Here is a 26,939-nt window from a genome sequence, read left to right on the forward strand (position 1 = left end):
CTGCTTAATTATCTGGATAAAGTATGCATGATACTAATATCCAACTAACTATTCTAGTTCCCTGAATTCTCCCTTTCTTTCTTTTTGATAATAAAGACATTGGTATTAGCCCTCCTTCAGTTAATTGGTACTTCACTCATTTTCCAGAATTCTGAAAGACAGTAATAAAGTTCAGGCAGACCATCAGTATATTACTGTAGCCTAGCACACAGCAGATTTGATTCTGGAGATTTAACACTATTCAAAGCAAGCAGATATTTCCTATGTTTCTATCAATTTCAAACTTCATCCTGTCCCTTCATTTTGTTTGTCACAATTGCTTAGTGGAACATGTGCTATCTCATTGGAGAACATTAAATTAAAGTAAGAACTGAGTTGCTCTGCATTCTCTTCGTCATTCACATGAGATGGGGAGCAAATAAGTAAGTAAATAAACAAAGAAACAAATAACTAAATAAGAGTTTTGCCATTTTCAGTGAATAGATTATATGTTCTTTTCTTATTTTGTTTTGAACTAATGTAAGGATGTTTTTCCTGCTTGCTCATTATGAATTTCAACTTTATTAATACCTACAAATCAAGATTACTTTTACATACTCTTCCTTAATGACCTCTCTCTTTCCATTGATTTTCTTTTTCTTTTCTTTTTCATTTGTATCCCACCTTTAGTATTTTTAACAAATCACTCAAGGCAGCAAATATATTCAATATACCTTCCTCCTCCTATTTTCCCCACAATAACAATGCTATGAGGTGAGTTGGGCTGAGTGAGAGTGACTGGCCTGTGGTCACCCAGCTGCCTTTCATGGCTAAGGTGAGACTTGAACTTGTGATTTCCTGCATTCTAGTCTGGTGCCTTAATCACTAAACCAAACAGACAGGTTCTGTGACCTTTTTACTCTCTAGATATTCAATTAACTTTTTTTTTATTGGTGATGGCATAGTAGTTAGAATGCAGTATTGCAGGCTAATTCTGCTGACTGCCGATTGCCAGCAGTTCAGCAATTTGATCTCATTGGCTCAAGGCTGACTCAGCCTTCCATCCTCCCAAGGTCAGTAAAATGAGGATCCAGATTGTTGGGGGCAACACAGTATGCTGACTCTGTAAACCGCTTAGAGAGGGCTGTGAAGCACCATGAAGTAATATACAAGTATAAGTGCTATTGCTATTATGTAGGAACATTAGCTTTCTAGCATCCTCAAATTTTTCTCATTCGAATTGTTTGATATATTCTTTTAGTATCTTTTTAGAAGTTCTCTTCTGTTTTCCTTTTCCACTAGACTCTCCTGCCCTAGAATTCATTGTTCCAAGTTTATAAAAAATTGTAGTATTTTAAGTTATGTATTTTACTAATTTTTGGTTTCAGTTTTCCTGAAAATCAAGATTTTCTGCTTGGATGATCACTTTTCCATAATGTTCCTGTTACTTCCACTCTCATGACTAATTCTGTGATATGATTTATTTCCTATTAGTTAAGATCAAGTCAAGGATACTGATTATCTTGCACCTTCTTCTGAGAATTAGTGAATCAGCAAAATTCTGGGATCTCCTAGAAGGGTGGTATTTGGTAATTTGAGTCACAACTGATGTCAAGGTAGTTAAAGTCCACCCAACTAAAACTGCCTGAACGATCTTTCAGCTGTTTCTGGAAAGCATCATCCAGATTTTCTGCTTGGATGGGTAACAATAGACAATAACAAAACAGTACTGCTTTTATTCATTCCTCCCGGTTTTTTTATCCTGATGCTCTCCTCTACAATATAGCCTCAGATTTCAAAACATGTTTGAAAACTTTTGGCATACAATACAACCCCTCTCTTGCTCCCCCACCATATCTCTCTCTCTCTCTCTCTCTCTCCCTCTCCCTCTCTAATATCTGCCTTCTTTTACTAAGAATTCAAGCTCACTTTGCTTATTTCCTACATTTTGAACACTAGCAAATAGGAAATGAATGGCATGAATCTTACAAGCCATTACTTCTCCCACACTCCAGAACTTCAATTTCAAAACAGATGGATTTGGTTCAGCCACAGCCTCAGCAAATCCTCAGTTCTCTAAAATATAACCCATTTGATCCTGGAGATTTGAACTAATTCAAGATCAGTAGATATTCCTCCACTGTTTTTTTAATTAAACATGTTTGAATCCTTTGCTTTCCATTAGTTCTTCACAATAAACTTTTCTCTTTTCTTTGCCACTGAACTATTTTTATTTTTACTTGATATTTGAAAAAATCTATTTTCTTTTGCTTACCATCCTTCTCCAACCTCATTATGAGCTTCAACTTTCCTAACCCCTATAATATATGCTTCCTGTATGTACTTTTCCTTAATTGCTTCTCTTCCCCTTCATCGTTTTAGATTTTCACTAAGAATTTCTAGAAGTCATATTGGTACTTATTGTCCTCCCAGCATTATAGTTACATTCCCATAATGTTTCCATTACTGCTCCTTTTTTATTTTCTTATTTTATTTATTCAACGTTTCAACAATTAAAAAAAAAACAGATTTCCACACTTTGCAATCATACTGTAACAGTGTTTACATTGGTTAATATCATCCATAGCTATATTAAGTTTTTTCTCATTGTAAACATTTTTATGCATATATACATATATTTACACATATGTGATAGTACTTTGTACTTTCTCATATACTGTCATTTGACACCTTTGTGTCTTCTCCTTAACCATTTGTACCATTTGTTCCAGTTTTGGGCGAAGGAGATTCTAGCGGCAGTTGTAATATGGAGTATTAAGTACTCCTTTTTTAAAACCATTTTTTTTTTCAGAACATGAAGATCAAGTGAAAGAAAGTTGCTTTTCCTGTTACTCCATCCTTTGCAGGTTGAAGTAATCATCGAGAGAGATCAGGAATTTCCCGAAGGACTTTGCTTACTAAAGTTTGTCTCCCAGCAGGTAATTGGAACTGGAAAGTAAGGCAAAAGGCCACAAAAGGTGAGGTTGTGGACACGGAATTGTTGGAGAGGGATTAAAAATAAGAATAAAAACCAAAGCTATGTCGTTAGAGTTTTGGAGAGTCAAGTGGTCTGAATGGAAAAACTGTGGTGAGGAATAGCATCAATTGAATATCTGCAGTGTTATGTGGCAGAGTCATGTTAAAAAATTGATTTACTGTATGAAGATTTTGGTCATTCCTTGGGCATTTGATGTGCTCTTTGATTTGTGTGATAATATTGAACTTACGCGCCTTTTAAAAAAATCCACTGATCCTGCGATTCCAGAGGGAATATAATATTGATGTCATCCAAGTATTAAAATAATTAAGGCGTATTCATGGATGCATGGCAAACCAAAGATGTTGTTTTCTTTGGATAATGAACTGACGTACACTCAGCCATTAAGACATTGAAGCTTTTATGCTCAGCTGTGCAGTCCCAGTGCACCTGCAGTATTTGTGGTTTTGCTTTCTGATCAGAATTTCCCACAGTGATAGCATGTCAAAAGCAACAGCCTCTAAAATTTGTAAGCTGCATTTCACTTTTCGTATGGACTGAGTGAGTTCCTTGAAGCTTTCAGATTAAAAAAAAAAAACTATCTAAAAATTATTTCCCAAACTTACAATTTTGAGGCCACTTTAGATGTTCAGATTCAGCTGAAAAAACATCACTTGAAATGGGATATTTTAGCCATCATCCGTGTTTTATTTTAACTATTAGCCCTTAGCTCTGGACAATGTTTCAAAGGGGCTACACTGATTCACTGAATTCTTGGTAGAATGACCCCATTGGAAAAGATTCATAAAATATAGTAGGGGTCCATTTTGAAGCAGTGAGTTGCATCAAGCGGCTTCAAAGCAATTCATAATCTTTCAGGTTTTTTATAGATCTAATCATGTATTTTCTATATAATTTACATGGTTTGCATCATAATGTCATGATATACATTTTGATTTTTGTCCCTCTTCCCTCCTTGCTCCCCCAGATACTTCTAATCCCAAGAAAAGGCAATGCATAGATCTGCAGTATGACTTTCTTGGCTGCAAATTTTTTTTATAGATTGTGTTCATGTATCCACCAGAAGTCGAACTCAAAGTTGATCCCTTAATATGATGTTTTGTTGTAGCCGTTTTCATTCTGCTGACTTCTAGATGTCTTGGGACTAACTCTGTTGGGAATGCTGAACCATAGGTTGTAAACTATTTTCTGTCATAATACAACAGAAATGAGCTTCACAGATTTATTCTCTTGGCATCCATAAACCTGCGTATCTAAGATACATTTAGAAAATAATTTTTTTACTCTTCTTCTTTCAGTTTTTCTGCTATTCTAATTAGTACTCCTAGATTATCTCTGTGTTGTGTGTCTAAAATTGCAACTTCTCCATCCTCCAGATTTCTGCATTTCCTATACTGGAAAAAGCTGCAATTTTGGCTTCTGTACCTATCATGTGCTTTCAAGATTGGAAGGCAGGCAGTGCTTAAGTTTGACATGTTAACAGTAAGTAAATCAAGGCATAGTTTAAGGGAAATCCACAGTTATGTATTGTAATACCCTTATTAGGATCAACCCAACTGACACAAAATGTGAAAATCTGATGAATTCTAATGAAAGTGCTATATAGTGAGGTTTAGATTATGTTTTTATAATGAATCAACAAAACTAAAACAGCTTTGTAATTTTTTTTACTTCCTAACTCCCTAATCATTAATCTCAGTTTCCATTTCATTTCAATGAAGAATCCATATGATCCAATCCTTGGTTTGCCTCAATCATCCAGTTTCTTGCCATTATAATCCTTAATTATAAAGCAGGATGATTTACAAAGCACAAGAAGACAAGTTCCTGACCACAAAGTATATACAATCCAAATATCTCTGGAAAAGCAGGGATAAACACAGAAAAGGTTTACCTTTCTTTCAGCTAGGAACCAAGCTTGTGAAACAGAATTGCCATCTCACCTTATTCTCTCAAGGCTTTTTATTTCTAAACTCTAAAGTGATCTCTGTATGTAGCAATAGCCATCCTAAGGCTTCATGGTTCACTTCATGGCCAGGAGAGCTTACTTAGAAGAATGGGAATTTTTCATAATTCCTGCTGTAGATGTAACTACATCCACAATCCACAAAATTGTGGGTTCACATGTTTCACACCATGAAACATATCCTAGTTATTCCACAGGTTAACTAGTTTATTCTTTGCTTATACATTAAAATTATCTGAAAGGATAGCTTTTCCTTGTTTTAACAAGTACATTTTTAATTAAATACATTCATTCCATGAATAATGTGTAATTTCCTATGGAGAGAAAGAAATACTGACCTTTTTATATGCCAAGAACGACCCCTACTTAGTGTTGTAAATCTCCTGAGCACCACTGACTTCTTTGGAGCTATCCTAAATCACAGCAGCTCAAAATCTGCCTCTCAGTATGCCATCTGGGGCCATTCTGGCCTTTAAGGTCAGCAAAGAAAGATTAATGTTGCCCCTAAAGAACCATGTTACCAAATCTCTCAATGCTGATGGCTAAATTTCTATTGGCTTCGCTAAGGTTAGGACTGTCTTGTAAATCTATAGGTGACAACAGCAAGGTTTTTCCAAGAACCTGCGGAGGCTCTGAAGATTTGCTTCATCTGTCATGTTGCCCTTTTTCTTCTTTCCCACTCCAAAGATTTTATAAAAGGAAATTGTCCTTCTTTCCTAATTATTTCAGTATGTTAGAACACGAAAGCTTTACACAGCTATTTTGGGGCCAACTTGGCCAGCTTTCAAAAAAGCAAAAAAATATTGGGGGACAAACTGGGTGGAAATAGGGATTTTAAAAAAATCAATCCAAGTACAGAAACTATTTGTATTAAAGTTGCTGGATGCTCCACCTGCCTGCCACTGTTATTTTACATTCCAGTTATTTGGGCTAGCCTCTGTGAATTATCTCCCTCATGTACAATTTTGTCTTTCTAAGAAACCTCTTTGCCCCAAATTATGTTGACATCCTTAGGCAGACTTTTAGGTTTTTCTTCTAGGCAAGCAGGACATGTGTGGAATTTTGAGAAGTCTCACAAAATAGGTGTGGAATTGGTGAGGCAACACCCAGTAATTCTGACTGAATTAAATTATCCTGGACCAGATTGATTACATTCCCTGGTGAACGTCATCTCAGTGCCAATGATTGAAATCTTTGAGAAATCCTGCTGCACAAGGGCAAGAAAATTAGAGAACAGCCAATATTATTTCAATATTTTAAAATGAGAAAAAAAGGAAACTTAGGAAACTAAAAACCATTAAGCTTGACATGAATACTTGAAAAATCCTAGCAAAGAAAATTAAGAAGGTACTTAGAAGTGAATAGTGATTACCAGAATCCAATATGAATTTGTTAAGAACAGGTTGTACAGTAAGACAAATCTTATTGCTTTCTTGGAAAATGTGCTTCAATTAGAGGACAATGCTCTAGTTAAGGGGTCTTCAAACTTGATAGTTTTAAGACTTGTGGACTTGAACTCCCAGAATTCCTCTCCAGTCATGTTAGCTCAGGAATTCTGGGAGTTGAAGTCCACAAGTCTTAAACTTGCCAAATTTGAAGACCCTTGCTCTAGTTGTTGTGTACTCAGACTAAAACTATTGATAAAGTGGACCATAGCTTTCTTTTTGACAAATTGGAATAATACGGGATGGATTCAAATTTTTTAACATCCGGTTCTGTGGGTGTGGCTAGGTGGGCGTGGCCATGTGACTGGGTGGGTGTGGTTTCTTCTTCTTCTTTTTTTTTTGCAGCAAACCGCCCCATTTTTTTTGACTCCTGGGCCTCAGGAAAGCCTCCTGGGGGTGTTTTTGCTCCAAGAAGGTTTCCCTGGGGCCCAGGAAGGCAAAAAACGGAGCTCGGGGGGGGGGGTTCAGCACTTACACCCCAGCCCCTCCCGCACACCCCTTTTTGCCTCCTAGGCTTCAGGGAAGCCTCCTGGGCGAAGCAGTAAGGCAGCAACGGGGATCCCAGCACAGCTGATCATCGGAACAGCTGATCGTCAGGAGGGAGGGAAAATGAATACCTTAAGGAGTGACTGGGCGGGGGAGAACTCAGCCAGCAATGTCGCGCATTTGTGATAAGTACTGACTGGCGGAGAGGGGCCAGCCAGGGGCACAATTTGCCGGTTCTCCAAACTGCGCAGAATCATAACTGGTTCTCCAATGGATTCAGTGTTGACTGAACAACCATAACCAATGCAAAATCCATAATGGGCCTTATGTGTACATGGAGTGTATACAGTGGGAACCTCAGGGTGTTTTTAAAGTTGCAAATGAGTCTCTGAATTTACGGAGATTGTTCTTTAATAATAAAGCAAAGTAGAATCACTTTTTTAAAGACTTGTGTAATAGTCTAATGCAGTGGTAGTCAACCTGGTCCCTACTGCCCACTAGTGGGCGTTCTAGCTTTCATGGTGGGCGGTAGGGGTTTTGTCCCCTACTTTATAAATCACCATTACTGTGGAACTGGTGGGCGGTTAGAGAAAACTTTACTACTAACAGAGATACAAAAGTGGGTGGTAGGTATAAAAAGGTTGACTACCCCTGGTCTAATGTAATGAGTGGTAGAGAAGGATTGCGTTTCTTGGTCTTGTGCAAGCTGAAACATTTGTTTTGATCATTTTCAAAGCATGACCAATATTATCTGATGTATAATGATTAACTATCAATTTACACATTTTGTCAGGGTGATATGCTGTTGAGGATGGTTATGTTCCAATACAGCTGGAGAATGCCAGGATGGGGAAACTAATTTTATGCACTACGGCTTCCAAAACTGGCTGGTTCACAGACCGATAAATTTTAAGTGACTATTACGAAAAAAACTATTGGCGGATTTCCTCATTATCAATGAAAACTGCTGTCTATTTTATGGTGCACTGAAAGGCTATGAGAAAGACATTCAAAGTATCTTCTCTAAGGTATATTTAGATGTATTGGCTCTAAATTGAAAACAACTGACAAGCTGGAATTCTTCTAGCATCACTCCTTTAATCTTAATCTTGTTAAAGAGAACCCTGTGAGCATTGTGCTTGAGGAAAAAAATCACCTTCATTTCAGGAAACTGCCAAAGACCTGACCCTGTTTGAGTTTATTAACTTGGAGACTTGGAGGAATGAGTGCATTTTCTTTCTTTACAGTTACCCATTTAATGTTATGGACTAAGTCTCATGTAACCATCTTGGCTTAAGAAAACATGATTTATTAATAAAAACAAATGTGCCTGTATGTTTCCCATTCTTTCCCATTGGGTTTGTGCTCCTGCCATAATTTGATTACACAATAGTTACCTGTTATATTATACTCATTATATATAGACATTATATATACACCAAGATATGAAATTACCCAATCTTATCAGTCACTACATTGTTCTTAAAAGAACTGTACTTCATTATCTTATGGACTAAGGGGGGCAAAGAGCTCTGAAAATTAAAAAAACCCACCAAAGATTGCTCATAACTTTATGATATGTCAGCAATAGTATTTTAACCCATTCATTCCTTCATAGGAAAAAGTTCCCCCAATTGCCACTTGATCAATTTCATCTCAAACATTTGGGCTTACTGAGAACAATTTTATTTATTTTTATTTAAGGAATGTAGATAATCATTTTATAGGATATCACATAAAGTGGCCTCCTATCTACTTAAAAATTGATCCTGCCAAATAAGAATAAAATCTTATACCTCGTCATTACCTGAGGTACCCTAATAAGTAAATCACTTTAATTTTATTACTACTTATTTATCTTACAAATGGTCTGCTACATTTGCTTGGTATTACTTCGCAAGATAGGTAATGTTATTAACTGTTTAAAATTACTATTAGTAGTAATTTAACAATTTAAAATTGCTACTACTAGACAAGAGTCTTCCATCTTGACCTTGATATTCCATAACTCTTTCAAGGAAGTTCCAGTTATCTTCTCCATCCAGGGCCCCTTATATTATGTCTTGTCTTTCCTGCATTTTCATGAACTCTGTCAAGCACTGTTGCTTTTTATTGTGCATCATCCACTCGTAACACATTGCTTGCTGATCCTCATCTCAAGGGAACAGACGGCTTTTGTTTTTACAGGACTAATTGATTTTTCTTTCAGTCCATGGTACTTTTGGTAATCATGTCCGAATCCAAATGTGAACTCATTTATTTTAGTTTGCTTGTTCTTTCTCAGTGTGTATTTTTTTAGATACAACTGGGAAAAACATTGTTTTAACTATTCCATTCTTTGTTGTCACAGAATTATCTTTACATTTCATTATCTTGTCTAAGTTTTCAATGTGTTCCTCTCTAGGATTAACACCCTTTCTTTTCCAGCAAACTGTCCATCTTTATCTGCTGTTGAGCTCAAGAAAATAAAACTATCGCTTCTTCAACTGCGAGTTTGCTAAGCATGTTGCCTAACATTACCTTTGTCCCCTTAATATTTCACATTAACCAAGTTTTTTCACTGAATATATAAATCATGTTTTAATCTCCAATTCTGATTCCAGCTGTTAACTCTTCAGCATTGTTGTACTTAAAATATATTTGCTGCATATATTAGAGATATGGGATAACATACATCTTCTCTCACTCCCTTCTGTTTTGAACCATAGATTTTCCACAGTTACCGCATTATCTTTTTATTTACTGTAAATATTTCTCAGAGGAGAAATTAAGTGTTCTCGCAAATCCATTTTTAATACCATCCATATTCCAGCATGATAAAATCCCTTACTGAAATCACTAAAACAATTGTAAGCTTCTTTCTTGAATTCTCTTGGTATTCATTCTGTTCGTGTGCCCATTCACCTTTTCTAAACCCCATCTGTTTATTTGGTTTTTCTTGCCACATATATAGCTCTATTCTTTTTTCCCTATACCTTAAATAACATAATTTGGTAATTGGCCTATATTCTTTTCATCCCTTTCTTTACTATAGCAATATATACTGATATTTTCCCACATCTAGGACACATAGTATTGTCCCTGGTAGGACACTAACTTGCTTCTCTCCTACAGCTTTAAACAGTCCAATTTTATTTCCAGCTGGAGATTTCGCATTTGACTGTCCAAAAAGTGCATTTTCAAAAGGCAACTGGATTTTGTTTTCCCTTGAAAGCATTTTGCTTCTTGTCTAAAAAGCTTCTTAAGTTCTCAGCTTCTTGTGGATGAGAAGCAAAATGTCTTCAAGGAAAAACAAAGTCCTGTTGCCTTTTGACAACCATGACCTGGATGATTGAGAATCTCTACTGACATTCCAGTTTGATTGTTGTACATCTCTTGCACCTCAGAAATTATTTGCACATACTAGACCACATTTAACACGCAAATGTTCCTGAAATTTCTTGGATTGTTTTTAAGTATTTAATTTTCAATTGACATTCCTGGGATTTCTTCTTGATCTATCTTCTCTGATGCTAAAATCCATGTTCACTCTTCATCTTTCCCAGGCTATCATAACAGCTTGTTCTGAAATCCAGTTGAATCTTTTTAATTGGGAGATAAAAATGGTTTGGGTTTCACAATGTCTCATCTCTTTCCCTTGTAATGCAGGTTCCCTTTTATGCAAGTTAAACACACCAAATCTATTCCTTGTATTGATCTTATATTTGGACTGTGAACTGTTCCTCGTGGCCATGTCAACAAACATTCCCATAATCCTTCAATCAGCAGAAAACTATGCTGGCAATAATTTGTGCTGCCCCAGAGACCAAGAATTATTCTGCCTCATCAATGAGGTTGGTGACTAATATAGACATTACAGTTTTAATACTAAATGACTTAAGAGCGGGTCCTTGGGCAGTTGCCCTGATTGCATTTCCGTTCCCACCCAGTGGCAACTGCTGCTGGGAAAAACAACCATCAATCACTGTCCTTAACATGTGGTAGAGGTTCAACTCTCTGTTCATTTTCGCAGGTGCTGCTTCTCAAAGCCACACTACTTCAGACTACAGCTGCACAACATTCAGTGCACATGCAATTTTTTGCCTGAAGCAATTAGGTGGGACATCTATGCTATTTTTCAGGAAGCACAGGAGTAGAAATCTTTACCTTCTCCCCATTTGGACTGCCGGTATAACTACATACAGCATCTCTCTCTCTCTCTCTCTCTCTTTTGCCAAGACTGTTTCTCTAGAGTTCTTAAAGAGATTCTGCTTTTTAAATTAATTTATATGGCCACTCATCTCACATACTGTACATGACTCCAGGCAGCAACCAGAAACAAAACAGAACAGAAACACAACCAATCATTAAAAAAACATAAATAATGTAACACAGCACAATCAAATACTTCCCAGTCAATATAACTAAAACAGTGAGCTTAACCACAGTATCAGGACCCCAGGCTTGATGGCAAAGCAAGTTTTTAGTGCCTTGCAAAAGGCCATCAGGGCTGGGGAAAATGTAATCAGAGAGGGAGACTGACATCGCAAAGGAGAGGCGCCATGGCACAAAAGGCTGTCCTCCAGGGCATTGCTAGATGGTACTCCTTAGTGGACAGGTTCTGGAGCATACCTCACTTGCCAGATCTAACAGTACAGATAGATGCAATTGGGGATTATTATTCCCTGAATAATCCATAGCCATGAACAGTTTTAAAAGCAAGCACCAGTGCCTTGAATTGCATAGCCAATGCAGCTCATGGAGCAAAAGTGCCACCAATGCCACCCATAACTGCCCACATTGCTGCATGTTGCAGTGCAGAGTTGTAGCCTCTGAATACTCTTCAAGGGCAGTCCCATGTAAAAGGTATTGCAGTAATACAAATGGGTTGTATCATCAGTGATAACATTTAGCTACCTTGTCTTCTGTTGATCTCTTTTAATGGCATTTGATATTTCCAAGCATCAGTATCTTCTCTAATGATACTTGCTTTCACCTTGTGTCTAACGTCATTATTTCTAGTGAGTTAACCTAATGATTAACTTAATCCTACGTAGCTTTTTCTCTGGTAATATCACACTACTAACTAGAGCATACAAAACATTTGCTAGATCAATACTTGAATACAGCTCATCAGTCTGGAACCCACATTATGTATCTGATATTAACACAGTTGAGAAAGTCCAGAAATATTTCACAAGAAGAGTTCTCCACTCCTCTACTCATTGTAGAATACCTTATGCCATCAGACTTGAAATTCTAGACCTAGAAAACCTTGAATTACGCCGTCTTCGGTCTGATCTAAGTATGGTATATAAAATCATACATTGCAATGACTTATCTGTCAATGAATACTTCAGCTTCAACCATTACAACACAAGAGCACACAATAGATACAAACTCAAGGTTAACCGCACCAAACTTGATTGCAGGAAATACGACTTCAGCAACAGAGTGGTCAATGTCTGGAATACTCTACTTGACTCTCTGGTTTCTTCCCCAAACCCCAAAAACTTTAACCTTAGTCTGTCTACTATTGACCTCACCCCTTTCCTAAGAGGTCTGTAGGGGGCGTGCATAAACGCACCAACATTCCTACCGTCCCTGTCCTATTGTTTCTTTTATTTTTCTTATATGTACCCATTTCATGTATTCATAACTATGTATATACTTATACCTATTATCTTGTAAGCGATTAACAAATCAAAATAAATAAATAAAAATAAAAAATATTTCCAACCATCAGTGTCTTCTCTAATGATACTTGCTTTCACCTTGTGTCTAACGTCATTATTTCTAGTGAGTAGTCTGGTTTTCCTTCTGGCGCTGAATGATTTATTTCTTCTTGTGGTCTAAGGTATTCTCAGCCATTTTCTCTGGCATTATAATTTAAAGGCATTTTTTTTCTTCATTTGGCTTTCCTGATTATCCTTACTTTAAACAAAGATAATCCGGGCCCTTTTCTATTTTGTAAGATGAAAAATGATGAGGTAGGCATTTCCATCACTGGACAAATTAATCAGTCTTTCAGAAATCAGACTATCTGGTTGCATCTTAGCAGATTTACTTATAAGTAAGCATCAATGAATTCTGCACACTGTACTGTTCTTCTAAGAATTTGTTTTCAAAGTTAAGAGAATTTTTACATTTTTAATGATATAGTGAAAATGCCATCTGGTGGCCAAAGCAAAAAAAAAGTATATCAGCATCATAAAAAGGAGAAAAACTCTGTTCTGAGTGCAAATCTTTTGTTGTGTGTTTATTGTAAGTTTTGAGTCCAACTCTGACTCCAACTCTATTGTTGTGTGGTAATTGTAAGTCTATTGATGCAGCCTATAATTGTATTTGCTTTTTTTTGCAGACTTGTCACAATCCCAGTATAAGTTTAGCTTGTGATTAACTAATTCCAACGGAAATAACAACCAATATTAAAGTGATAGATATCTTCTGCCTTTTAGGATCAACTATCAGCAGTAAAGGAACAAGCAGTCAAGAGATATGCCACAGACCAGCACTTAGTAAGAGCATTCATGAATGCCTTGGAAAAGATTCAAATGCCAAGATGTCTATACCTACAAAGATCAAAAACATGCAAGTCCTTATATTCCCTGTGACACTCTATGGAAGTGAAAGTTGGGCTTGGAAGAAGCAGGACAGGAAGAGTATTGATAGCTTTGAACTTTGCTGTTAGAAAACACTCTGAAAAAGCCAAGAAAACAAACCAATGAATCATAGAACAAATCCAGAGTCCTCTCTGAGACACAAATGACCAGGCTCAAATTATACTTTGGACACATTCTGTGTAGAACCAAATCTCTGAAAAAGCCTCTGGTGCTGGAAAAAGTAGAAGAAAACAAACAGAGGATGGCCAGCAGTAAAGCGGATGGACTCCGTTACAATGTCAATGGATACACCACTGAAATACCTGCTTAGATATACATAGAACATCATGGAGAATAATCTATTATCAAGTCACTAGGAGTCAAAAGTGATTTGATGGGTCACAATCAATCAATCATTCCAGACCAAATAACCTTCAAGCTAGAGCTGTGTGCTGAATCCTTTAAGACAGGAGTCCCCAGCTCCCAGTCTGCAGACTGGGACTGGTCAGCAGCCCATGGGGAATCGGTCCGCACAAGCAGCAGGCGACCGTCCAAAACTTCATTTGCATATGTGCAGGATTAAGTTGTGCATGTGAAACCCTCCCCTCCACCCTGCCGCCATCACCAGTCTGTAAAGCCAAAAAGGTTGGGGACTGCTGCTCTAAGATATTTTTGCTAGGACTTTTGCCAGCAGAAATCAGACAGGCTGTTAGAATGTGATCTGTCTGATTAGAATTGTTGCACATTTGTTCCTTTGTTAAATGATGTAGAAGAATTCAAATGCAGAATGTTCTCAAACAAATGTTGGAGTTTTGCTTCCAAAGTCACTTATTATGATAATTAATGCTAGCAAGAAACAAGCCTACCTACTGTTCGTTGTCTTCTTATAAAAGAATTCTTCTAAAAACATTTGCGACAGCTGGCAGATATTATCCAAACTATAGTGTAGACATTCTAGGAAGCATTGGGGAAAGCATGAAACTTATTTTACAAAGAACCTGGCGTTGAAGTAGGCATGCTTGGTTTTTGAGAAGTTAAAGTTAGATGTGATCCCTTGAACTCCATGTTTACTGTAAAACAATAACTACTACTCTTCAATCTGGTCAGGCATTTTTTTCATTGGACTTAAAAAAACCTCTCTTCCCTCCAAAAGACTTGCACCAGAAAACAGCTTCAGGAAAGCAGTATAATAGAGCAGGTTTTCTTTTTTCTTTTCTTTTTTTTGGGGGGGGGGAGTGGGGGAGAGGGATAATCTAGACATGAGTTGTATCAGTCTCAGAGTTTGCAACAAAGAAGGGGCAGCTGTTGAAGCCTGAATATCAGGAAAATGAGATGAGTTGCTGACAGGGAAGCACAAAATCTTGGACAAAATACAAAGTCAGTGTAACATTTAGGTTTTCCCATTGCTGCTAAAGTTTTCCACTTCTTGAATGTGTTCCTTTATGAAATACATAATTAACAAACTCTTATAGTTACCATCTCATGCTTAGGGAATAATAACCAAATAATGCTGCCTCAAACAATGTTTCATACATTTCTTTTCTTGCATCTCCCTATTTTTTCCCTATATCTTTCCCACTGCAAAGATAGTTTTTTCTCACAGCTTTAACTGTGATTCACAGAAGCATCATCTCCTTCCTTAGCTACTACAGCCTAGTCATTAGTTACTACATTCTGGATATTCTACAATTGTGTTCCAGATATCAGGATAATTTCACATTGGCTTTTACCTCCTGTACAATCACATTTTTGTTTCTGATTCCAGAAGTGCTCACTTTCTTCATAGCCATGAAGCAATTGTGTTCATAATCATCCTTGCCCTTTATTTATTTATATCCCATCAGTCTTGTTTTTACAAATAAGTCAAGATGGCAGACATATCCAACACACCCTCCTATTTTCTCCATAACAACAAACACCTTTGGTGTGAGTTGAGCTAAGAGTGTGTGACTGGTCCAAGGTCACCCAGCTGGCTTTCATGGCTAAGATGGCACTAGAACTCAGTCTCCCACTTTCTAGCCTTGTGCCTTAACCACTAGACCAAACTTGTCTTATCTCAGCTGTCATGTATTGCTTAAAATGTTTTTAGGGAGTCTCTGAAGTACAATGTACCTGAAAGTCAAAATCTTTATCTATCTCCCTGCTTTCCATCTTTACTTTCAAGTAAAGTATTCTTAGCTTTCTGAAATAACTTTAGAGCTTAGGGAACTCATATTTTGCATATTCACCAATGTTGCTGTTAAATTGGGAATTATTAACTTCCAAAATGCTTCCTTGACTGGTTTGTCTTCATGAGATATATCTTCAAAACCCTTCTCTTTGAACTGTTTCTCGCTGCTCCTCCCTTCACAAGTCCTGTCAATCACTTTAGAAGTTAGTGTAAATTACTGTACATGTAATGTTAGAATTACCTTCTAGGGTAATTCTAACATTACATGTACAGTATTATATGTACAAACCATCTAAAATCAGGATTTGTTGCTTACTTCAAATAATTTTTGTTTTATTTAATACATACCACTTTATTTTAATGAGACTTTGAAAGTTACCTTCAATAGGTCCAGAATGGAACAGTAAGATATATTTTAAGGAAAAGGATAAAACACAGAATTTAGGAAGCAGCAGCTGCTTAAACTGACCCCTTTTTTTCTTGCTTTTTAAACTTTCTTTACCATAGCCTGGCAAGTTATGGAGAAGAGGAGAAATAAGTGTGCTTGCTTTTCACAGCAATATTTTCACAGCTGATATTTGATCTGATGTATATCAAATACAAATTTGCACGGAAAATTCATGATCTTTGTTAACAAACTCTGCAACTCCAAATTTTTAATGTGACACAGCATAATGAGCATTTTTTTAATCATTGTGTTGCTCTACAATTAAAATAAGGAATTTAACCATCAGGCTTGCAAACATTGATGCCCTGTGGAAATGTAAGAAAATCCAGGAATTATTCCAACATCTGGAAAGGGAAATTGAGTAGCTATTAACATAAGTGTATTTCAGAAAGTGATCTTTTGTCTCTTGGTCATTTTTTTTTCTCTCTCTCTTTTCTTTTGTCTTTTCAGTTCCTGCTGAATGTGAGATCTTGGGAAGATGCACTTTCACACTATTAGCAATCTCCAAAGGGACCCTAGCAGCCAATTAGGGAGGCCAGTGGAAGAAAAGGACAAAAGAACCAAATGCAAAAATCAATATCAATATGAACTATCTGTGCCCTCCTGGCCTAAGACTTGCAACCCAGAGACTTCATTTCTTAAGGGATTAGGATACACTTACAAGAACCTCTCCGGTAAAATAAAGATGGGGAGGTCTAAGGAAGGCTTTTTGAATTTAATGAGCAATGTGATCTTTTCAACAGGAAGATTTTCCCCGATTACTTCCTCGATACACAACTAACTCAAGAGTTACCATGTTTCTTCCATAATGTTTGGTCCATGGCATGTAGACAAGGAAAAGAAAACAGACAAAACCAACCCCATTACTTGCCCCTTCCGGATTTCCTGCCTAGTTCCAAAAGCCGTAAACAATATACTTGGCTAAGGTTACCCTGCCAATCAGCTTGAATTATTGACTTCTGCTGCAAACTATTTACTATGGTTCTTGGTGGATGGCTGGAGACAAACCAAAGCTCTTCTGGGGGTAAATGAAAAATGCAGGTTGTCACTTAGAGTGAATGCTCTTCAGGTTATTGTTGCAAAAGGCTATTCATCTTTGATTCCACAATGCTATCGATAATTTGTACTTTGCACGTCTTGTCTAGACCTCCTGCGTAGTCACCATACACCTGAAAAGTCAAGAGGTCCATTCAGGTGCAGTTAGTTAACAACTTCAAATTTTAAAAACAGCAAGAGCGGTTGTTCTTTTTCGGACACATACCAAAACAATGAAGGTTGCTGCCTCATTCTCTGGAAATGCTTTTCATTAATAGGCTTTTAGCTGACTTGAAATAATGCTCTATAAACATGACTGCAGATGCCGGAAATGTCACTATTCAGAAAAATACAGAGGAAGATTCACCCATTATTTATAGTGATGTGCTTACAGATTAAGAAGATACACAGATCAGCAATTTTGGGGAGTGTGCTAATCAAATCAACAAAATCTGAATTTCTGTTAGCTAACTAATAGAAAAGCTGTTGTATGTACTTATGTACAGGGAACATGTAAGCTATGTTGAAACTATATGAGTTGCTTCAACAAACTGTGCACATTTTCATGTTGACATTTTGACTTCATGTTGTGAACCATAGTAGACTTTAAATAGATACATTCCATGGCTGTAATAAATTGGACCAAACTATGTAATACGTTTATTGTTATACAGGTAATCCTAAACTTACAACAGTTCATTTAGTGACTGTTTGAAGTTAGAAAGACTCTGAAAAAAGTGACTTATGACTGATTCTCATACTTACGATCATGGTCACAAGATCAAAATGAGGACACTTGGCAAATGACTCATATTTGTGACAGTTGCAGTATCCTAGGGCCATGTGATCACCTTTGCAACCTTCTGACAAGCAAAGTCAATGGGGAAACCAGATTCACTTAACAACTGTGTTACTAACTTGACAACTGCAGTGATTCATTTAACAAATATGGCAAGGAAGGTCATAAAATGGGCCAAAACTCACTTAACAAATCTCTCAGCTAGCAAAAGAAATTTGGGGCTCAATTAGGGTAAGTGGAGGACTTACCTGTATTTGAACAGGCAGATCCTGTATTCCAAATACTGATCCAACACAACTTCAGATATTTATGGACAGCAGTAGGTATTTAAAACTGAATTTGTTAGATTACACAATACTATATAATTAAAGCCATTTTTGCAATACTTAACAAGGAATACTTATGGGAAACCACTTGATCATTTTTATTTTTCTGTTCTTTTCATTATGTGTGATTTAATAAAAATAGAAGTGTTTTTTGTTAAGATGTTTTTATTTTGTTTGTTATTTTTTTAAAATACCTTGATTTAAAAGGTAATGTTGAAAACTGCATTAGAAGATTGTTGGTGAACAATAGAAAAATCTGGACACCTAAGGAATTACCCTACTCTTGTAGTTAACTGCTTCTTCTAGGAAAGTAACTTGCCAAACCTGTTATTGCTCAAACTTTCCTGTGATGCATAGTTATTGCATATGTGGGTAGTCAAGCAGTATGCACATCCTCTGACTGCTCTCAAAGTCAAGCTCCAAGAATTTTGGTTAGCCTTGATAAGTAGCCATTTTCTGTGCTCACTCTTCCTTCTTTGAAATCCTCTAACCCAGGGATCCCCAACCTTTTCGACCGAACTCAAGGCAAGAGAGAGTTCTCAGGTTAGCGGCGCCGATTTTTTGAGGGGGGGGGGGGGGGGGGGGGGGGGGGGTTTTGCCGAGGCTTTCCAAAGCAGTGAGAAAAAGTATCTTGCCAATTGCGCTCAAGGTTGGCTTCTGTTTTGCAGACTTTCCAAAGCAGTGAAAAATTATCTTGCCAATTTCAAGTTTCTGCAGATCCTTGTGTAAAATGAGTGAATGACCCAGCCTGTCCCCTTTCCTAACTTCAAAAAGATAGGAAAAAGCATGGGTGGTGTTTTTTTTTTTTACTTCACAATGAAACTTGTAGAATCGTTAAAGAATAAAAAATAAAACACACACACATCCTATGATCCTTGCTTACCTTTTTCCTCTCGACCCCAAATTATCTGAACATCTTTACAAGTTTTTTGTTTTGCTGCTCTTTCTCCCAACATACCTAAAAAAAATATTTCTAAATGAAATTAGTAATCAGGATGAAAGAATGTTTGGTACTGTATGAACAGGCTCCTCCTAACCCAAACAAAGATATATTACCAATTTTAACTGAAATCTTAACTGGTTCTGATGTAAAACTTATCAGTGACCAGCCCACTCAACAGTTCATAAGCTTCTTTCTCTGCCTGGAAATTTCTATTAGTAGCAGATTTTGCTTTGTAAATCAATGAGTGATTATCATTCAGTACCGTTCTATGTCTTGAGAAAATTGAAAAAAAATGACTCTGGATGATATTATTACACAGATATTATTTCTACTACTTATCTGTTGGATATAACCTCTGGTTATAAAATGTGTTTTTACTGTTTTCCATAAAATGTTTCAAACTTCAGCTGTATTGTTCTAACCATGCTAAAAAAAAATACCTTCACAGAAAACTTTAACCTATGGAATAAGTAATTCATATTTTGCAAACTATTGCAGACTATGATTGTTTAGTTGCTGGAGCTTGCAGCTGATGTCAAAATTAATCAATCCTTACTTCTTTAAGCCACAAGAAGTTTTTTTGTGATTTTTTAAAAAAATGAAATTTCATTGCTACATGAAACAGGAATGAAAAGAATTGAGTAGCTCAATTTTTGCCTCTCCAAAGGATCAAAAACAATAGCTGCCTTTAGTATTAGATCACTGATTGGGAACTTTTGCCTTATATGCAACAGGATATTCTGATACTACAGGATACTCTTCTGCCTCAAATTTGAACTCCAGTTGCAATATACCAAAACCTATGAACAAATTTTGCTGTGACTTCTAAAAATGTTCCTTGGTGGTATTAGCAAATCATGAATTATCTTTGTTCTCAGGTATAATCAGAAGTTTAATAAAGCATTCTAACAGAACCGCATACAATTTCATTGTGGCAGGATTTGGTCTGTGGATCAAAGACTCCTTGCACTGAACCAACTAATTAAAATTAACATCTTCAGATATAATTGAATGTAGAAACAGGATATACAGTTAATTAACTGATCCATTAACATATTGTTTGCTAGCTAATCTTGTCTAGTTCCAGATATATCTGCTCCGACTGCTTTGTTGTAGTTTTGTGAAACAGATTCAATATCTTAATGCAGCGAGAGGGGAAATAACATTTAAGGTCACCACAAATATTTAGGAACTTTTCAAGCATGCAAGACATGCTTAATCACTGAAGCACAACAAGTTTGAGAGGTTTTTTACCAGCTTCATTACAAAATTAAATATGTTATCTGAGAAGTGCTTTCCTTTTGGCACTAGGGATTCAATAGAAAATTATGTAAAAGAAAATGTAAGCATCTGAGATGTACTAAATGGCATACAATGCCAACAACATCAATTTTTATACTATTTTTTTCAATAGAATGGGTTCTCAAACTCAAATTGTTACAAGGGACACATAGAGTTTAGCTCATTAGCCAAAAGGCAGAACATATGTATACATGGATACAAAGTCTTTAGTGGATTAAAAATAAACAGTACCACAGTGTAGTATTAAGTACAACTTATTTAAAAAAAACTTTATTGTGAAATGCAATAATGTAAAATAATAGCTGCCAATTCTTTAGCTGGTATTAGCCTTCATTTAGATTGAGTTCTTCCTAAGAACCAATGATGTTGTAAAGCAGGGGTGTCAAACTCAATCTGGCCCACGGGGTGCTTAGATCTGGCCCATGGGGCTGCTCTGGAAACAGCAAAGGACTGGCCCGCGGTGCCTCTGCCAGCAAAAACGGAACTTGGGAGGGCCACATGCAGCCATTCCAGGCTTTGTTTTTGACCATGACAGCCTCCTACAGCCTCTGCCAGTGAAAACAGAGCCGGGGGGGCAAGCTCTGTTTTTACTGGCAGAGGGCTACAGGAGGCCGTCACAGCCAAAAATGGGGCCCAGGAGCCCATTTTCACTGGCGGAACACTCGGGTCACCACAGGTGCCCCCGACACGAGTGATGTTATGATGGCCACACACCCTGGCCATGCCCCCCCACCCAAGGTCAAACACAACTTTGATGCGGCCCTCAATGAAATTGAGTTTGACACCGCTGTTGTAAAGTATCAGTGCAGTATACACATAGATCCAGGCACTGTGCTTTTGTTATTATTTTGTCATTTCACTTGGCCACTTACCTGAAATTTGACAGGATTTATCCCCTCAAAGGAGACAATTATACCAGAATATATTTTTCAAATTTTTGAGACAAAAATTATCTTCACAACTCTCTAATGACAATTAAAATCATATTTTGTCTTCCATTGGCACATGCCATTATGAAAGGCTACAATTATTGCTAATATAGCTGAATTTCATAATAATTTTAATGGAAGTTAGCTAAAAATTGATTAAAGAAATATTTTCTGTCACATATATACAGAACAAAAAGCTTTTCTGAGTTTTCAAGTTATAATTAATAGGGAAACATGGTAATTTGGGAATTTGCATCAGGTTTAAAATTTGAGAGTCACATACTTCGCTGGGCTGTTGCAGGAGGAAAATTATCAGAGGGGGCAGAAACTGGGACAAGCTCTTCTAGGATACATGGGGTACCTTACAAACTTATAAAGGAATAAGGCATGGATCAAGGTGCAACTCCTGGGAGGCAGGTGAGGGATAGCCCTGGAGGAGGAGTTATGTAAAATGCAGCAGCTTCTCTTCACCTTGGCTGAAGAGATAGAGGCTGACTAGCAAAGGCTCCACTGAAACATGTTCTTGTTCCGACCACATTGTCAAAGACATTGTTCTGTTTCTCTATGGTGCTGAGAGATATACTCTGCATCCAGCCTGGTTCTCCATGTATGCTATGAGATGTCAAACCAGGGCTGCTTCCTGCTTCTGATCTATTTTTCTGCCATTCACTCTTACCTTGATCATGGCTGTTGAATGCAAGAAGGCCCTGAGCAACAGCGTTACTTCCCCCATCCTATTGTTCCCCAGGTGTGGCAGACAAAGAGAAGCTCTAGAAAGGAAGAACTGTTGGCTAGAAGTCACGGAGGGGGAAGTAGGAATCCCTACTTACTTGCTCCTTGTGACCTTTGAACTCCCTCTAAGCCAGGGGTCGCCAACCTTTTGAACCTCAGGGACCACCAAACTCATAATTTTAAATCCCACGGACCAGAGACCCTGGAAAAATCCCCAAAAAAGTCTGCGGGAAAATTCCCCACCCCGTTTTCCTACCGATCGATCATTCTTTATTTGAGATCGCAGCTCCAGCTCCATTCTCAAGGGCAGAGAGAGTGAGAGAGACTTCATGCAAGGAAAGCAGCAGAAGCAGAAGTCTTTTTTTCTCTCCCCCAAACTCTGCCAGAAACTAGTCTTTTCCAGCGCAGCCTCTTGGAGCAGGAGGCCTTGCAGGATCCCAAAGACTCATTTCTGGTGGAGTTTGGGGGAGAGAAAGAAAGACATTTGCTGCTTTCCTTGCGTGCAGCCAAAAGCAGAAGAATGAAGTGGAAAAAAGCAGCCGGTAGCCAGGCCAGGCGCGTGGGGCACGTGGGGCAAGTTCCCCCCTCTGCCCTTTCCCCCCTCCCCTCACTACCTTATGTTGTTTGCAATGCAAGCGACGCAAGCCTTGTGTTCCCATGGGCCATGTGGGCGGTACAGCCTTGTGTTCCCGTGCAGCCTGGATTAATTGCTTTGGGAGGTGCTTTGCGGGGGACATTTCTCTGCGGACCACTAAAATTTTCTCACAGACCACCAGTGGTCCCCGGCCCACTGCTTGGCGACCACTGCTCGAAGCAGCTTCTTTCCAGCTGTCCCAACAAGACAGGGGTTAGTGGGATAAGTAATGCAAGGTGCCAGCATTCGGTGCTTCTTACGCACCCACAACTTAGTCAGGGTGTGACAAAATGGTAGCAGCAAAGAAGAAGCAGTATGATATCTCTGAACAAACCCCAGCAAGCCTGCCTGAGAGGGGAGCATGATTCTGACACCATGGAGGGTAGAATACCATACTGTCTTCGCTCAAGTAAACATGTGCTCCTTGGGTGACTTTTGCGAGTTATACTAGTGATGTACTCACAGGCTTCAGCTTAAGCTATGTTTGAAACATGACAGAATGATCTGGAGGGCTACATGTGACCTGTGAGTTTGAAATCCCAACTACAGAAGCTTTGGGAGTTCCATTTTGCTTTCCAATCTCTATAAAGTCATTGTCTGAGACAAAAGGCACGTAGATCTCTTACCAAATTCTTTATCAGAGATATTGTTTAATGCAGGGGTCCTCAACCACCGGGCCGCGGACCGGTCCCGGTCCGTGGAGCACTCTGTACCAGTCCGCAAAGAAATTTTTTTTTAAAAAAATGGCGGCTTTCTTCGCCTTCGGTGAATGCTGCTGGGATCGGGGATCAAGGACACAAATGAAAGAAGGGGAGGGAGGAAGCAACCGAAGCCTGTCCTGCTCTCTGGCTCAGCAGCTTCGGTTTCCTCCCGCCTCGTTCCTCTCTCAGTCGCTCTCTCGCTGCTCCACCAGCCCAGGAAGAAACTGCTTCAAAGAAGCCGGGGTGGGTTTTCCTGTCGCCGCAGCTCCTCCGAAGCGCCCGTTTACCCCCACCCCGCCCGCCCGCCCACGCTTCAATTCAGTGCTCCGTTCTGCCTGCCTGCCTGTCTGGTTGTTTGGGAGCAGCTTCGGCTGAGAATAATAACTATTCGCCTCTTTTATCAGCCGAAGCTGCTCTGAAACGAAGGCAGGCAGGCAGGCAGAACGGAGCACTGGGTTGAACGCGCGCGGCGGGCGGGTGGGGGGTAAACGGGCGCTCGGAGGAGCTGCGGCGACAGGAAAAGCCCCCGGCTTCTTTGAAGCAGTTTCTTCCTGGGCTGGTGGAGCAGTGAGAGAGCGACTGAGAGAGGAACGAGGCAGACACCTGAGGGAGGGAGGGAGACACCTGAGGGATGGGGCTGAGGGAGGCAGGGCCGAGGCGCTCCCTGAACTTGGTGGTTTGCTGGCAGATGTTTTATTACCTGACTAGGTAACAACATCAGATGTTACCTAGTCAGGTAATCAAACGTCTGCAAGCAAACCACCAAACTCGGATTCTTCCCCCCCACCCCCGGTCCTTGAAAAAGTGTTTGTGCTTGAAACTGGTCCCTGGTACAAAAAAGGTTGGGGACCACTGGTTTAATGATCTTGCAATTTTTCAGTTTTGGTATGTTTTACTTAGGAAATATTTAGAAAGTTCCAAATGAACCTTGAGAATCTTCAAAGATGATAAATTCTGGAAATAACTTCTGCAAATATTTTTTTATATATTTTTTCAGAACTTTGTGGTCATGGGTTTGGAGAGCATTCATGTTCTCAGAATATAATACACTGAATGCGACTTCATCTTCCTTTGCTTGGATGTCTACCTGGGAATAAATCTATACAAAGAAAGTCTAAGATATAAAATACTTGAAATCGAAAATAAGCAATTTTTGAAAATAAAATTGTGGGGAAAGAGAATAATCTCATCTCTGAAGGAAACTTTGGATATAAAATAGTGTTCTGAATGAGCAAAACTCTGATCTGGAGTCAGATCCTGGAAATAAAATGCTGATTTCAAACAGAAAGGTACTGAATATATTTTAAATAAATATTCAAATAAATATTTCTGTATTTAAGCAAGCTATCTTATTTCTATTAAAATAGAAATTATAGAAATTATCTTGTATTAAATAAAAGCATAGTTTAGATAATGAATCTCATTGACTTCAAGCAATTATCAGGCCAATGGATTCATGTTTTGTTCCTGGACACAACTCCCAAACTATTAATTATATTGGAAATTCTTGTAGCTAATGGCCAAAAATGCAGGCTATTTTTCCTACTTTCATTCTGCCAACCCTCCTCCAGAGATGACCAGGGAGCCCTGAAGCTTCCCTATAGGTAATAAAAAAGAAACAGTAGCTATATGATTTGTTTAGTCTCTTCCTGACCCAGGAGAGAAAAGAAGATGGTTCTTTAAAAGGGAACACATACTGCTATGATCCAAGTAAAAAAAAAAAAAACAGCTTAGTAAACTAATTAGATTCATGCATTTTCTTTCCTTAAAGAATGGTTCACCAGATTAACAATATATGCATTCTAACTGTACGGTGTTTTTTTATCACTTCTTGCTGGTCCTATTGTAGATTTACAAAATAGATTTTCAAAAATAACACTGATCCATTTGAAGTTTTATCTTTGCACAAGAATAAAGATTCCTTGCTGTTTCCTTTTTCCATTCTACCAGTATACCTCCCTTGAAATGACTGATACCTGCAGAGCTAGGCATACAATTGCACATTCGAACACTTAGCGGGGTTTGATTTTAGAATACAACTTGAAAATAGGAGAAAATAAAATATTTGACAAATATATTAATGAGGCAAAATTTTACCCTGGCCAAGCTGAAACTGTTGGTCAATCTACTATCAACCGAAACTTTTCCCTTGTTCTAGCTAATTACTTCCATTGCATGCAAAAAAACTCAGAGGAAAACATTAGCTATATTTGCACAATATAGTGAATCACCGGTACATTTTAGCCTAATGTTGTGCAAAGTCAGCTCATAGGGTTAATTTATCCTCTGCTGTGTTGTGGTAATTTATTATTCTTGCTGACAGTTCAGCTCAGGGGAAATACAAGCAGTAGTTTGCAGCTCATCTAGAACGTGAATGGAATGAAATGTAAAGTTTGAATGTATTGTGCTTGAATATGTATATTTTTAAATGTATGCATTCATTTATATTTAAACATATAAATATGAGCTATTTTGTACACACATTTCCTTAAAACTGACTGCTTTCCATGGTTTCTAAGAGCCAGGGGTTAAACTGGGGTTTATGTATGGAAATCATGTGATCTACCATTAATGCTTTATAGAATCGTTTATCTACAGAAAAGTTCTAAAGAAGTCATCCAAAGGCTGCTGCTATTGCTACCACTAAAATCACACTCACCAATACTACCTCTATTAAAACATGTGTAAACTATGCAAGATGAATAAGATTTTACGTCTAGTGAGATTATTAGCCAATAAACCAATAGAAAAGAAACAACAGAGGTCATAAGCAAAGTGTAAGAAACTGAACAACTAACTACCCTGTTTCTCCAACAATATGGCCTCCCCCAATAGGAAGTCCCAGCATGTTTTATAGGCATGAAATGAAATTAAGCCCCTCCCCCCAAATTAAGGCCTATATTAAAACATGCGAAATGGGGGGGGGGGGGGGGGGCTTGCCGTTAGGAAGTACTTTTGTTGCACACCCGGATATGGTGCTGCCTGCATTGACCCCAATATGAAGTGCCCCACCAACGCCGAGGTCAACATCCAAGCCATCGCTGCCCGCCCACCCAAAGATGCAAGGGGGGGAATTAAGTCACCCCCGAAAAGACGACCTAGCCATTTTTTCGGGGCTCAAAAAAAAATAAGACCTGGCCTTATTATATGAGAAACACGGTACTTCCATCCATTTATCACAAACATAACAACGTAAGAATGTTTCATATATTACAGATTATCACATAAACCATGGAAGTCTTTTTGTATGTCCCAAAGGTACTTTTTTTTCAAGAGGCAACTGGACTTTATGATTTTTCTTTGAAGATATTTTGCTTCTCATTCAAGAAGCTTCTTCAGCTCTGACTGGACGGTGAAGCTTCTTGGATGAGAAGCGAAACATCTTCAAAGAAAAACCAGAAAATCCAGTTGCCTCTTGAAAAAAAGCACCTTTGGGACAACTATGACTGGATAACTGAGAATCTC

At 38.1% G+C, this 26,939-nt stretch overlaps 1 long non-coding RNA gene across 2 annotated transcripts; it reads left to right on the plus strand.

Moving 5' to 3' along the window:
* The first annotated feature begins 280 nt into the window (after positions 1-280).
* On the plus strand, positions 281-18,272 carry LOC148132758 (uncharacterized). Of its 2 annotated transcripts, XR_015748994.1 has the most exons (5): positions 281-422; positions 2,847-2,957; positions 4,354-4,459; positions 13,312-13,371; positions 16,524-18,272. It is a non-coding gene; the product is annotated as an uncharacterized LOC148132758 (long non-coding RNA). The 2 variants fall into 2 exon arrangements; XR_015748993.1 differs by lacking the exon at positions 281-422 and having other exon boundaries at positions 2,793-2,957.
* Positions 18,273-26,939: the final 8,667 nt, after the last annotated feature.

Source organism: Notechis scutatus, chromosome 1, assembly GCF_049901735.1.
Source record: "Notechis scutatus isolate UNSWTSFEM ecotype Mainland chromosome 1, rNotScu1.2, whole genome shotgun sequence".
Taxonomy (NCBI): domain Eukaryota; kingdom Metazoa; phylum Chordata; class Lepidosauria; order Squamata; family Elapidae; genus Notechis; species Notechis scutatus.